The 11,469-nt window shown below is 41.9% G+C and overlaps 1 pseudogene; it reads right to left on the bottom strand.

The window, feature by feature from the left end:
* Window positions 1-230: 230 nt before the first annotated feature.
* Window positions 231-348, bottom strand: LOC124617058 (annotated as a pseudogene).
* Between the last annotated feature and the right edge of the window lie 11,121 nt (window positions 349-11,469).

The raw sequence follows: 11,469 nt of genomic DNA on the forward strand, positions 1-11,469 counted from the left end.
GCACACACACACTAGCAAAAAAAACTAAATTCCTTCCGAACAGGCCTCAATAGGCCCAACGAAACCGACCGGCCGCCGTGTCATCCTCAGCCCAGAGGTGTCACTGGATGCGGATACGGAAGAGCATGTGGTCAACACTCCGCTCGTTTGTCAGTTTACGAGACCGGAGCCGCTACTTCTCGATCAAGTAGCTACTCAGTGTGCCTCACAAGGGCTGAGTGTACCCCGATCGCCAACAGCACTCGACAGACCGGATGGTCACCCATCCAAGTGCTAGTCCAGCCCGACAGCGCTTAACTTCGGTGATCTGACGGGAACCGGTGTTACCAATGCGACAAGGCCGTCGGCAACCTCTTCCTACCTTCTCTAGTAATAGTAGCTTCTCTACCATTGGTCAAATACGTTATTTCGTCATCTTAAGCATCTAATTATTCTCTTGCAGTAATTTATTTGATTTTATTTTTTTTAAATTAGATGTCGTCACCCGTCTGAAAATTATGCTTTGTTTGTAGTTTCATTCTTTCCAATATCCAATGATGGGTTCGTTTGACAGACCACCGGAAGGCGTTCTGTTCATTTAGTTACAGCTCTCACTTCTCTGTTTCTTCAATACATAGGAATAAGTTTTTTTAAGTGTAAATTGGACAAAAGACATCTCTTTTGACCCTAGCTTTCTTGGCTGTTTTCTGTTTCAGCCCTATGTATTTTCCACACTATGCCCACGTTGAAACGATGGTTCACATTCATACATCTGTCTTTGTTTTTATTTATGACTGTGTTTATTTGTTTTGATCTATCTGTTTTTTTTTTTTAAGTATTGCCAAAGCAAACGCTAATTTTAGCGTTCGATTTATTTGAAATTGTTGTCTTTATGTTTGTGTTTATGGCCCTGCTCTCTTCTTTCCGAGGACTGGTTTGATCAGTTCTCCAAGCTAGTCCATCCTGAACATTCCTCTTCATCTCTGCTTCACTAATGCTACCTCTGTCCATTTGTAGCTCCCGTGGTCATCCTCTAAATTTTTTCCCCTCACGCATGTCTCCATTACGAAACTATTCCTTGATGTCGAAGGATGTATCCTCTCAAACGATCCGTTCACACGTGCTGAAATCTTTTACTTCCCCAATTCGATTCAGTACCACCTCATTTGTTGCTTGACATGATACTGAACTCCACTCTTCCTTCCTTTCTTGTCAGTCCACCAGTCTAATCTTCAGCAGTCTTTTGTAGCACCACATTTTGAAAGCGTCTGTTCTCTTCTTATTCCAACTCTTTTCCATCCACTTTTCACTTCCGCACAAGGTTACACTTCACACAAACACCATTAGAAAAAAATTCCTAACACTTAAATTGATGTAAGATGTTAAGTAATTCCTTTTTCCAAATACGCTTCCTTGCTATAATAAATCTGCACTTCAAATTCTATCTACTACGGCCATCATCAGTTATATTGCTGCTCAATTAGTAAAACCTTTCTACTACGTTTTGTGTTTCATTCCTTAATCTAGTCTCCTTAACTTCTGAGGTCATCAGTCGCCTAGAACTTAGAACTAATTAAACCTAACTAACCTAAGGACATCACACACATTCATGCCCGAGCAGGATTCGAACCTGTGACCGTAGTGGTCGCTCGGTTCCAGACTACAGCGCCTAGAACCGCACGGCCACTCTGGCCGGCAATTCGGCTACATTCCGTTTATGCAAGAATTTATACAAAACTGATGTCCTTATAAATGTACAAATGTAACCGCCTTCTAATGTTGAGTAAACCATCCTGAAATTGGTAAAGGCAAAATAAGCTGTCTTAAAAAGTGTCAGATCGCATTTTTTTTCCCATTCTGTTGTATATGCTTCGTATGGGTATTTGGCAACCATGAACTGCTGAACAAATGACCCGTTAGCACTCACTTCTGTCGTCACCTTAACTCTTTGGAACTGATATTATTATATTCTTTTTTGAAGTATGAGGTCTGCCAGTTTCATATTTATTGTATGCCAGGAGGAATAATTTTATCACACGTGGCTCCCCGAAGGACCTCAGTAATTCTGATAGAATGTCCTCTACTCCAGGGGCTTTTTTCTCTAATTCTTCTCGCAGTATGATATTGCTCATCTCATCATTTTTTTACTCTTATCTTTAATACTGTCTTGATCTTCGTTGCTCTTGTTTAGCCCTTACATATTTCCCTTCCACCTTTCGGTTTTCCCTTATTTGCTTTACACTGTGTTGTTGTCTGAGCTCTTAATATTGACACAACACATTCTATTTTTAACTGCTCTGTCTGTCTTTCCTCTAGTCGTACTTTAGCAACCCATTTGTGTTCTAGCCATTCCTGTTTAGTTACTGTACATTCTACGTCAGTTTTCTTTTTAGAAGTCTATTTTCCCTCTCGGCTGCTTCACTGGATACATTGTTACATTTCAGTATCTCCTGTATTTCGTGAGGTTTCTAGTAGGTCTGTCTTTTTACCTATGTGATTCTGTACTGGATTCACATTTTCGTCTCTCAGAGCTACCCACTCAATCTCTATTGTATAACCTTCCCCTGTTTAAGCAAACGCTGATTAACGCTTCTATGAGGCTCCCGACAACCTCTAGCTCCTTCAGTTTACGCGTATGCAGATCCCATAACCTTAATTTCCTTTTTTCAGTTGGTTCAGTCTTAATCTACAGTTCATAACCAATAACTTACGATCAGAGTCCACATACGTGCCTGGAAATGCCTTTCAGTATAAAGTCGGATTTCGAAAATTATTGCTTAGCGCTATATAATCATTCTAAATCCTTCCATTGTCTCCAAGTCCCTCTCACGTGTATCGGATGTGGCATACATCAGTTAACTGTTGCACAGCCGGCCGGTGTGGCCGTGCGGTTCTAGGCGCTTCAGTCTGGAACCGTGCGACCGCTACGGAAGCAGGTTCGAATCCTGCCTCGGGCATGGATGTGGGTGATGTTCTTAGGTTAGTTAGGATTAAGTAGTTCTAAGTTCTAGGAGACTGATGACCTCAGATGTTAAGTCCCATAGTGCTCAGAGCCATTTGAACCATTTAAATTGTTGCACATTTCTATCCTTGGTTCAGTTTAGCTAAGTAATTCAGAAATATACCCTACAGTCAGAGACAGAAGTCAGACCCGGTTTGTCTGTAACCATCTGAGTCATAGCGTCGTTTGTGCATTCACTGTAAGCGGGAAAAGTGCACATTATGAACATAAATGAACATAAAATTATCTGCAGAACAGCGCGTGTTTTTTTTTCTTTTTTTTCAGCTGCGGTGGAAATTTGATCGAAAATGTGAGATTCAAGACGATATTCCGTAGTTCCCGCTCACACAGCCGTGATACAATTAATAACTACTGAAGAAGATCTGTAGCTCGTTGCACAGGCATTCGTTCTGTCACTCAAGAAACCTGCAAGAAGAGATTCCTAGGAAATACTTTTTTTTTCTCATAAGTGTAAGGGGAATGATGAAAGCATTACATACGGAGCCTTAGCGTCTTACACTGGTACACGCCCTAATGGACGATAATCCTGATCGAAGGTGTGAATTCTGCCATCTCATGAAACGAGTTTTAATTTTAGTGGAACAAACACAGTTGCGTGTATTGGTTTTCCTGTAAATCCTCGATTTGTAATCGTGGAAGAGTTACATGTTCCTGGAACTAAGGTGTAGGTTGTTATATGCAGCAAAGGAGTCATAGGCCCTTATTTTTGCAATCGGACCATGACTGCGCGAAGGTATCGTGAAATATTAGGAGAAATTATTCAATTAGACAATAATGCTGTACTTAAAGCTGGTCGAAACAGTCTCATTTGGCAACAAGACAATGCTCCACCGATCTACCGAATACACGTTTGTGCATTTTCGGATGACAGTTTCAAGATTGGATGGGAAGACGAGCTAAAATTGATTGGCCTTCGAGATCACTGGGCCTCACACCGTGTGGTTTTTTTGTGTGGGGGATAATGAATAACAAAAGCATTAAACCTGTAGCATTTAATGGATTTGATTGAACAAGAATTTGAAATCATTTTGGAAATAATGGGGAGTTGTGTGACAAGATACGTAAATCAGTGTTTAAGTGACATGTTAAATTTCTGTATAACAATGGAGGACACCTTGAAAAATTCCAGCAGGACTTTGTACAAACCACTAAAGCTGCAAAACTCTGTACTGCAGTTTCGGTGTATGCTTCTCTATCGATACTTAAATTAACTGGTTGTGCTTATTAAATTATGCCCGCTGCAAGGATTTTACAAACCAATTTCCTTACTGACATATCTTTCCAAAATATTCGAAAGGCTAATGTACTAAAGAGTACTCGCACACTTAAGTGGAAACAATTTACTTACCATATCACAGTTTGGATTCCATAAGGGCAGCTCAACTGAAAATGCTATTTACACAATCACTCATCAAACAGCACAAGCCTTAAATAACAATATATCGCCAGATTGTATTTTTTGTGATCCTTCCAAGGCCTTTGACTGTGTGGGTCATCTTACTATCTTGGGAAAACTCAAGTTTTATGGAATTGATGGCTTTACCTCGTCTGAATCACACTTACTGTAACAAACAGAAAGCAAAAGGATCTGCTGAATAATTCAGACACACTTATCGTAACAAATAGAAAGCAAAAGGTTGTGCTGAATAATTCAGATAATGTCAGAAAGGTAGAAAATTTTAATGACTGCGAAAAAGAAGTAATCACGCAGGAGTTCCACAGGGTTCAATTTTGGGTTCATTCATATTCTTTATATACGATATGTGAGTGATCTTTCACTTAACATTCAAGAAGCAAAACTGATATTTTTGTGGATGATACTAGTACTACAATAAATCCCAATAGAGAGAAAGTAACAGAAACGTTGGTTAATGATATTTTCAAATGAATTATTAAGTGGTTCTCTGTAAATAGATTCCCCAAAATAAAAGAAACCACTACATTTAGTTCTGCACAACAAATGAAGTCACTATGATGTAGCACATGATGAGGAATCCGTAAACAGGGTAGAATGCTCTAAATGTTTGGGTGTACATGTTAATGAAATCTTGAAGTAGAAGAAGTATTTCACTGAGATTCTCAAACAATTGAGTTCAGCAATTTTCTGTCTTAGTATAAGTACTAATCTTGCATATCTTGCTATATTTTGCATACTTCCACTGAATAATGGCTTAGGGAATAACCCATCACGTAGAAAGAAAGCCTCGATTGCACAGAAGCAAGAAGTGAGAATAATATGGGTTTGTTCACCCACAGAAATCGTGCAGGTGGGGAGGCTTGCGTGCCTCAGCGATACAGATAGCCCTACCGTAGGTGCAACCACAACGGAGGGATATCTGTTGAGAGGCCAGACAAACGTCTGGTTCCTGAAGAGGGGCAGCAGCCTTTTCAGTAGTTGCAGGGAAAACAGTCTGGATGATTGATTTCTTTGGCCTTGCAACACTAACCAAAACGGCCTTGCTGTGCTGGTACTGCGAACGGCTGAAATCTAGGGGAAACTACAGCCGTAATTTTTCCCGAGGGCATGCAGCTTTACTGTATGGTTAAATGATGATGGCGTCCTCTTGGGTAAAATATTCCAGAGTCAAAATAGTCCCCCATTCGGATCTCCGGGCGGGGACTACTCAGGAGGACGTTGTTATCAGGAGAAAGAAAACTGGCGTTCTACAGATCGGAGCGTGGAATGTCAGATCCCTTAATCGGGCAGGTAGGTTAGAAAATTTAAAAAGGGAAATGGATAGGTTAAAGTTAGATATAGTGTGAATTAGTGAAGTTCGGTGGCAGGAGGAACAAGACATTTGGTCAGGTGAATACAGGGTTATAAATGCAAAATCAAATAGGGGTAATGCGGGAGTAGGTTTAATAATGAATAGGAAAATAGGAATGCGGGTAAGCTACTACAAACAGCATAGTGAACGCATTATTGTGGCCAAGATAGATACGAAGCCCACGCCTACTACAGTGGTACACGTTTATATGCCAACTAGCTCCGAGGATGACGAAGAGATTGATGAAATGTATGATGAGATAAAAAAAAATTATTCAGATAGTGAAGGGAGACGAAAATTTTATAGTCATGGGTGACTGGAAATCGATAGTAGGAAAAGCAAGAGAAGGAAACGTAGTAGACGAATACGGAATGGGGGTAAGGAATGAAAGAGGTAGCCACCTGGTAGAATTCTGTACAGAGCACAACTTAATCATAACTAACACTTGGTTCAAGAAACATGAAAGAGGGTTGTATACATGTAAGACGCCTGGAGTTACTGGAAGGTTCTAGATTGATTATATAACAGTAAGACAGAGATTTAGGAGCCAGGTTTTAAATTGCAAGACATTTCCAGGGGCAGATATGGACTCTGAACACAATCTATTGGTTATGAGCTGTAGATTAAAGATGAAGAAACTACAAAAAGGTGGGAATTTAAGGACATAAGACAAGGAAAAACTGAAAGAACCAGAGGTTGTAGAGAGCTTCAGGGAGAGCATTAAGGAACGATTGACAAGAATGGGGGAAAGAAATACAGTAGAAGAAGAATGGGTAGCTTAGAGAGACGAAATAGTGAAGGTAGCAGAGGATCAAGTAGGTAAAAAGACGAGGGCTAATAGAAATCCTTGGGTAACAGAAGAGATAGTGAATTTAATTGCTGAAAGGAGAAAATATAAAAATGCGGTAAATGAAGCAGGCAAAAAGGAATACAAACGTCTCAAAAATGAGATCGACAGGAAGTGCAAAATGGCTAAACAGGGATGGCTAGAGGACAAATGTAAGGATGCTGAGGCATATATCGCTGGGGGTAAGATAGATACTGCCTACAGCAAAATTAAAGAGACCTTTGGAGAAAAGAGAACCACTTGCATGAATATCAAGAGCTGAGATGGAAACCCAATTCTAAGCAAAGAAGGGAAAGCAGAAAGATGGAAGGAGTATATACAGGGTCTACACAAGGGCGATGTACTTTAGGGCAGTATTATGGAAATGGAAGAGGACGTAGATGAAGATTAGAAGGAAGATATGATAGTGCGTGGAGAATTTGACAGGACACTGAAAGACCTAAGTCCAAACAAGGCCTCGGGAGTAGACAACATTCCATTAGAACTACTGACAGCCTTGGGAGAGCCAGGCCTAACAAAACTCTACCATCTGTAAGCAAGATGCATGAGACAGGCGAAATACCCTCAGACAAGAATAATATAATAATTCCAATCCCAAAGAAAGCAGGTGTTGACAGATGTGAAAATTACTGAACTATCAGTTTAATAAGACACAGCTGCAAAATACTAACGCGAATTCTTTACAGACGAATGGAAAAACTGGTAGAAGCCCACCTCGGGGAAGATCTGTTTGGATTCCGTAGAAATGCTGGAACACGTGAGGCAATACGGGCCCTACGACTTATCTTAGAAAATAGATTAAGGAAAGGCAAGCCTACGTTTTTAGCATTTGTAGACTTAGAGAAAGCTTTTGACAATGTTGACTGGAATACTCTCTTTCAAATTCTGAAGGTGGCAGTTGTGAAATACAGGGAGCGAAAGGCTATTTACAATTTGTACAGAAACCAGATGGCAGCTATAGGCGTCGAGGGGCATGAAAGGGAAGCAGTGGTTGGGAAGGGAGTGAGACAGGGTTGTAGTCTCTCCCCGATGTTATTCAATCTGTATATTGAGCAAGCAGTAAAGGAAACAAAAGAAAAATTTTGAGTAGGAATTGAAATCCATGGAGAAGAAATAAAAACTTTGAGGTTCGCCGACGACATTGTAATTCTGGCAGACACAGCAAAGGACTTGGAAGAGCAGCTGAACGGAATGGACAGGGTCTTGAAAGGAGGATATATTACGAACATCAACAAAAGCGAAACGAGGATAATGGATTGTAGTCGAATTAAGTCGGGTGACGCTTAGGGAATTAGATTAGGAAATGAGGCACTTCAAGTAGTAAAGGAGTTTTGCTATTTGGGGAGCAAATTAACTGACGATGGTCGAAGTAGAGAGGATATAAAATGTAGACTGGAATGGCAAGGAAAGCATTTCTGAAGAAGAGAAATTTGTTAACATCTAGTATAGATTTAAGTGTCAGGAAGTCGTTTCTGAAAGTATTTGTGTGGAGTGTAGTAATGTATGGAAGTGAAACATGGACGATAAATAGTTTAGACAAGAATAGTCGTGCTACAGAAGAATGCTGAAGATTAGATCGGTAGATCACATAACTAATGAGAAGGTATTGAATGGAATTGGAGAGAAGAGAAATTTGTGGCACAACTTGACTAGAAGAAGGGATCGGTTGGTAGGGCATATTCTGAGGCATCAAGGGATCGCCAATTTAGTACTGGAGGGCAGCGTGGAGGGTAAAAATCTTAGAGGGAGACCAAGAGATGAATGCACTAGGCAGATTCAAAGGGTTGTAGGTTGCAATAGGTACTGGGAGATGAAGAATTGTGCACAGGATAGAGTCAATACTGCTCCTGTATGTTTATTATGAAGACTGGTTTGTTAGATATGATTTTGATAAAAGAAGCGTTTAGATGATCTATGGAACATGAACTAACAACTTTTCTTCCTGTGTACGAGCAGCCACTGACATATTTGCTGACCAGCCGAAACATTACGAACATCTGCTGAATACCAGTTTGACTTGCTTTGGGAACGCAGTATAGCAGCAGTTCTCTGTGACATGATTATGACAGTTCCTTGACAGGATTTCGGAAGCTTGTGACACCATACCTGTGAGGAGAAAAAATTTAGTAAGGATTAATCTTGTCAAAGAAGTTCAAATGTGTGTGAAATCTTACGGGACTTAACTGCTAAGGTCATCAGTCCCTAAGGTTACACACTCCTTAACCTAAATTATCCTAAGGACAAACACACACACCCATGCCCGAGGGAGGCCTCGAACCTCCGCCGGGACCAGTCGCGCAGTCCATGACTGCAGCGCCTAAGACAGAGTTACGGGTTGTTCACTGCTACGCCCCGCAAACCATTGTAGTGTGATTCTGGTGTTGTGAAACTGAATCCTGCTTGAATACACCATCGCCATAGGGGAAGACATCAATGGGAGTTCACTACCATACTCCTCGAGCCATTATAGATTTATTATGCCTGTGCCAGTGAGTCCTGGTGGAATGTATCATCACTCTCTGGGAAATCCGCAACGTGAGCTCACTGGAAACATTTTAGAAAGATTCTGGCCTTGTGTCAGTCAGTCCTGGCGTAATACACAATTGCATTCAGGGAAGACTTCAACATGAATTCACTACCATGCTCCTTAAACCATTGTAGAATGGTTCCGGCCTTAAGACAGGGAGTCCTGGTGGAATATACCCTTGCCATCGGGGAAGACAATCACGAGGGTTCACTAACATTCTCCCAAAACCACTCTAGAACGATATTGGTGTTCTGAAAGTGCGTCTTAGTGGGATATAATTCGCTATCGGGGAAGACATCAAGCATGAAGAGATGCACGCGGTCAGTCTGCGTTAGTGTTCAAATACTTCACAGCTGTCAAGATGCCTTCAACTACTACCACAGGTGCAATGGAAACAGAGGTCCCTTTCGCGAACACGTCAGTCAACCTGACGTAACAAGAAACGCGTTTCAATTGATCTACGGTGCGCCCTCGATTATTCCGTGTTCACTACAATAGTTTTTTGCGTGAACACGCGATCCATATTCACCGATACACTTGTCCTCGCACCAGTATTTTACTCTGTCGTCATGTCTATCACAGATGGCCGTCTATCCCCCTTTACGGAGCGGACAATCTCCGACCTCAGCACTCTGTGATGATACGTGTACGTCGTTCTCGTCTACTAATGGTCTCTTTCGCTAGATGCTCACAACAGAAGCATGAGAATCGCCGGCATGTTCCGCTTTTTCGGAGACGCTCGATTCCAGTGGTCAGCCCGTAGCAATGTGCCCTTTGTCAAACTCACTTACGGGTGATATCGTCGTCTCTGCTCCGGCTGTATGTTTCTTGCAACTTCACCAGAAGACATTCAGTCTCTCGATGGGCGCTGATCAGACGAAGGGCGTTCAGTAAATAATGCAATACTTTTTTTCTCGGTCATTTTCGGCTGCAAAAATGAGGAATTTGCTGTGGGATATTGTGGAATATTCCTGCTTCAGCCCCATATAGTTTGATGAAGTCTAATAGGTGACATGGCTACACGTAGTCTTCAAAATCTGTAACGGAGGTACGTTCCAAGCAGGTAGCTATGATTGAGTTTCTTTTGGCGGAAAAACAGGCATAGCAGATATGCATAGACACTTGCAGAATGACTACCCACACGTGACAGTGAACAAAAGCACAGTGAGTCTTTAGGCAAGTCGTCTGTCAACATCGCAACAAGTTGACGCAAACCTGTCCGATCTCCCGCTTGCAGGCCGGCCGAACACAGCTGTTACTCCTGCAATGCTCAATGGATGAAAGATGAAAGATGCACTCCACGGTAAGCAGACGTGGATGATAGGGTGGTTACTGATGCAACAGGATATTGGCTCCGACGTCGACCTGTAGATTGGTACCATGCGGGTATATAGGTGCTCCCAGTAAGGTGGTGGAAGGCCATCGCATTGAACACATATTATGTCGAAATATTGGGTTTTGTGCCAAACAAGTGGGGTTAATGTCGTGTATTCAATCCTGAACAAAACGTACCTGCTTTCAGAACAAAAGTGTGTTGAATTGCTTATTGAATTCCTCTTGTAATAGTTATATGCAAATGTGTGTGTGTGTGTGTGTGTGTGTGTGTGTGTGTGTGTGTGTGTGTGGTTGCAAGAGGAATGTCAGAGAGAAATTTTGGAAATTTGGGGTAAGGTGTTATGGGACCAAACTGCTGATGTCATCGGTCCCTCTAAGGCGCTGCACTCATGGACTGTGCGGCTGGTCCCGGCGGAGGTTCGAGTCCTCCCTCGGGCATTGGTGTGTGTGTTTGTCCTTAGGATAATTTAGATTAAGTAGTGTGTAAGCTTAGGGACTGATAACCTTAGCAGTTAAGTCCCATAAGATTTCACACACATTTGAACATCATCGGTCCCTAAGCTTACGCACTACTAAATCTAACTTAAACTAACTTTCAATAAGGACGACACACACACCCATGCCCGAGGGAGAATTCGAACCCCGACGGGGGGAGCCGCGCGGACCGTGACAAGGCGCCATAAACCGCGCGGCTACCCAGCGCGGCTGTCACGGAGAGTTAACAAGGTGGGGGGCCAGTAACCGTCAAAATTGAGCTTGGGACGAATGTGTGTGATAAGGTAAGAGAAAGATTGCGTTGGTGGACGGATTTGGCGGACGTCCATTAAACGACTGAAGGAGGAGAGAAAGCAAAATCGATAACTGAGAGAGGCCTTAGCAAAAGAGAGAGAGAGACAGAGGCTCCCTTTACTCCTTAACGTTTCTCACTAGGATGTTTTCGTTAAGGTCTCATGGTGTGGGAGAAGCTAGAACTTATTATTTTCTGGTTGGA

Source organism: Schistocerca americana, chromosome 5 (assembly GCF_021461395.2).
Source record: "Schistocerca americana isolate TAMUIC-IGC-003095 chromosome 5, iqSchAmer2.1, whole genome shotgun sequence".
Classification (NCBI taxonomy): domain Eukaryota; kingdom Metazoa; phylum Arthropoda; class Insecta; order Orthoptera; family Acrididae; genus Schistocerca; species Schistocerca americana.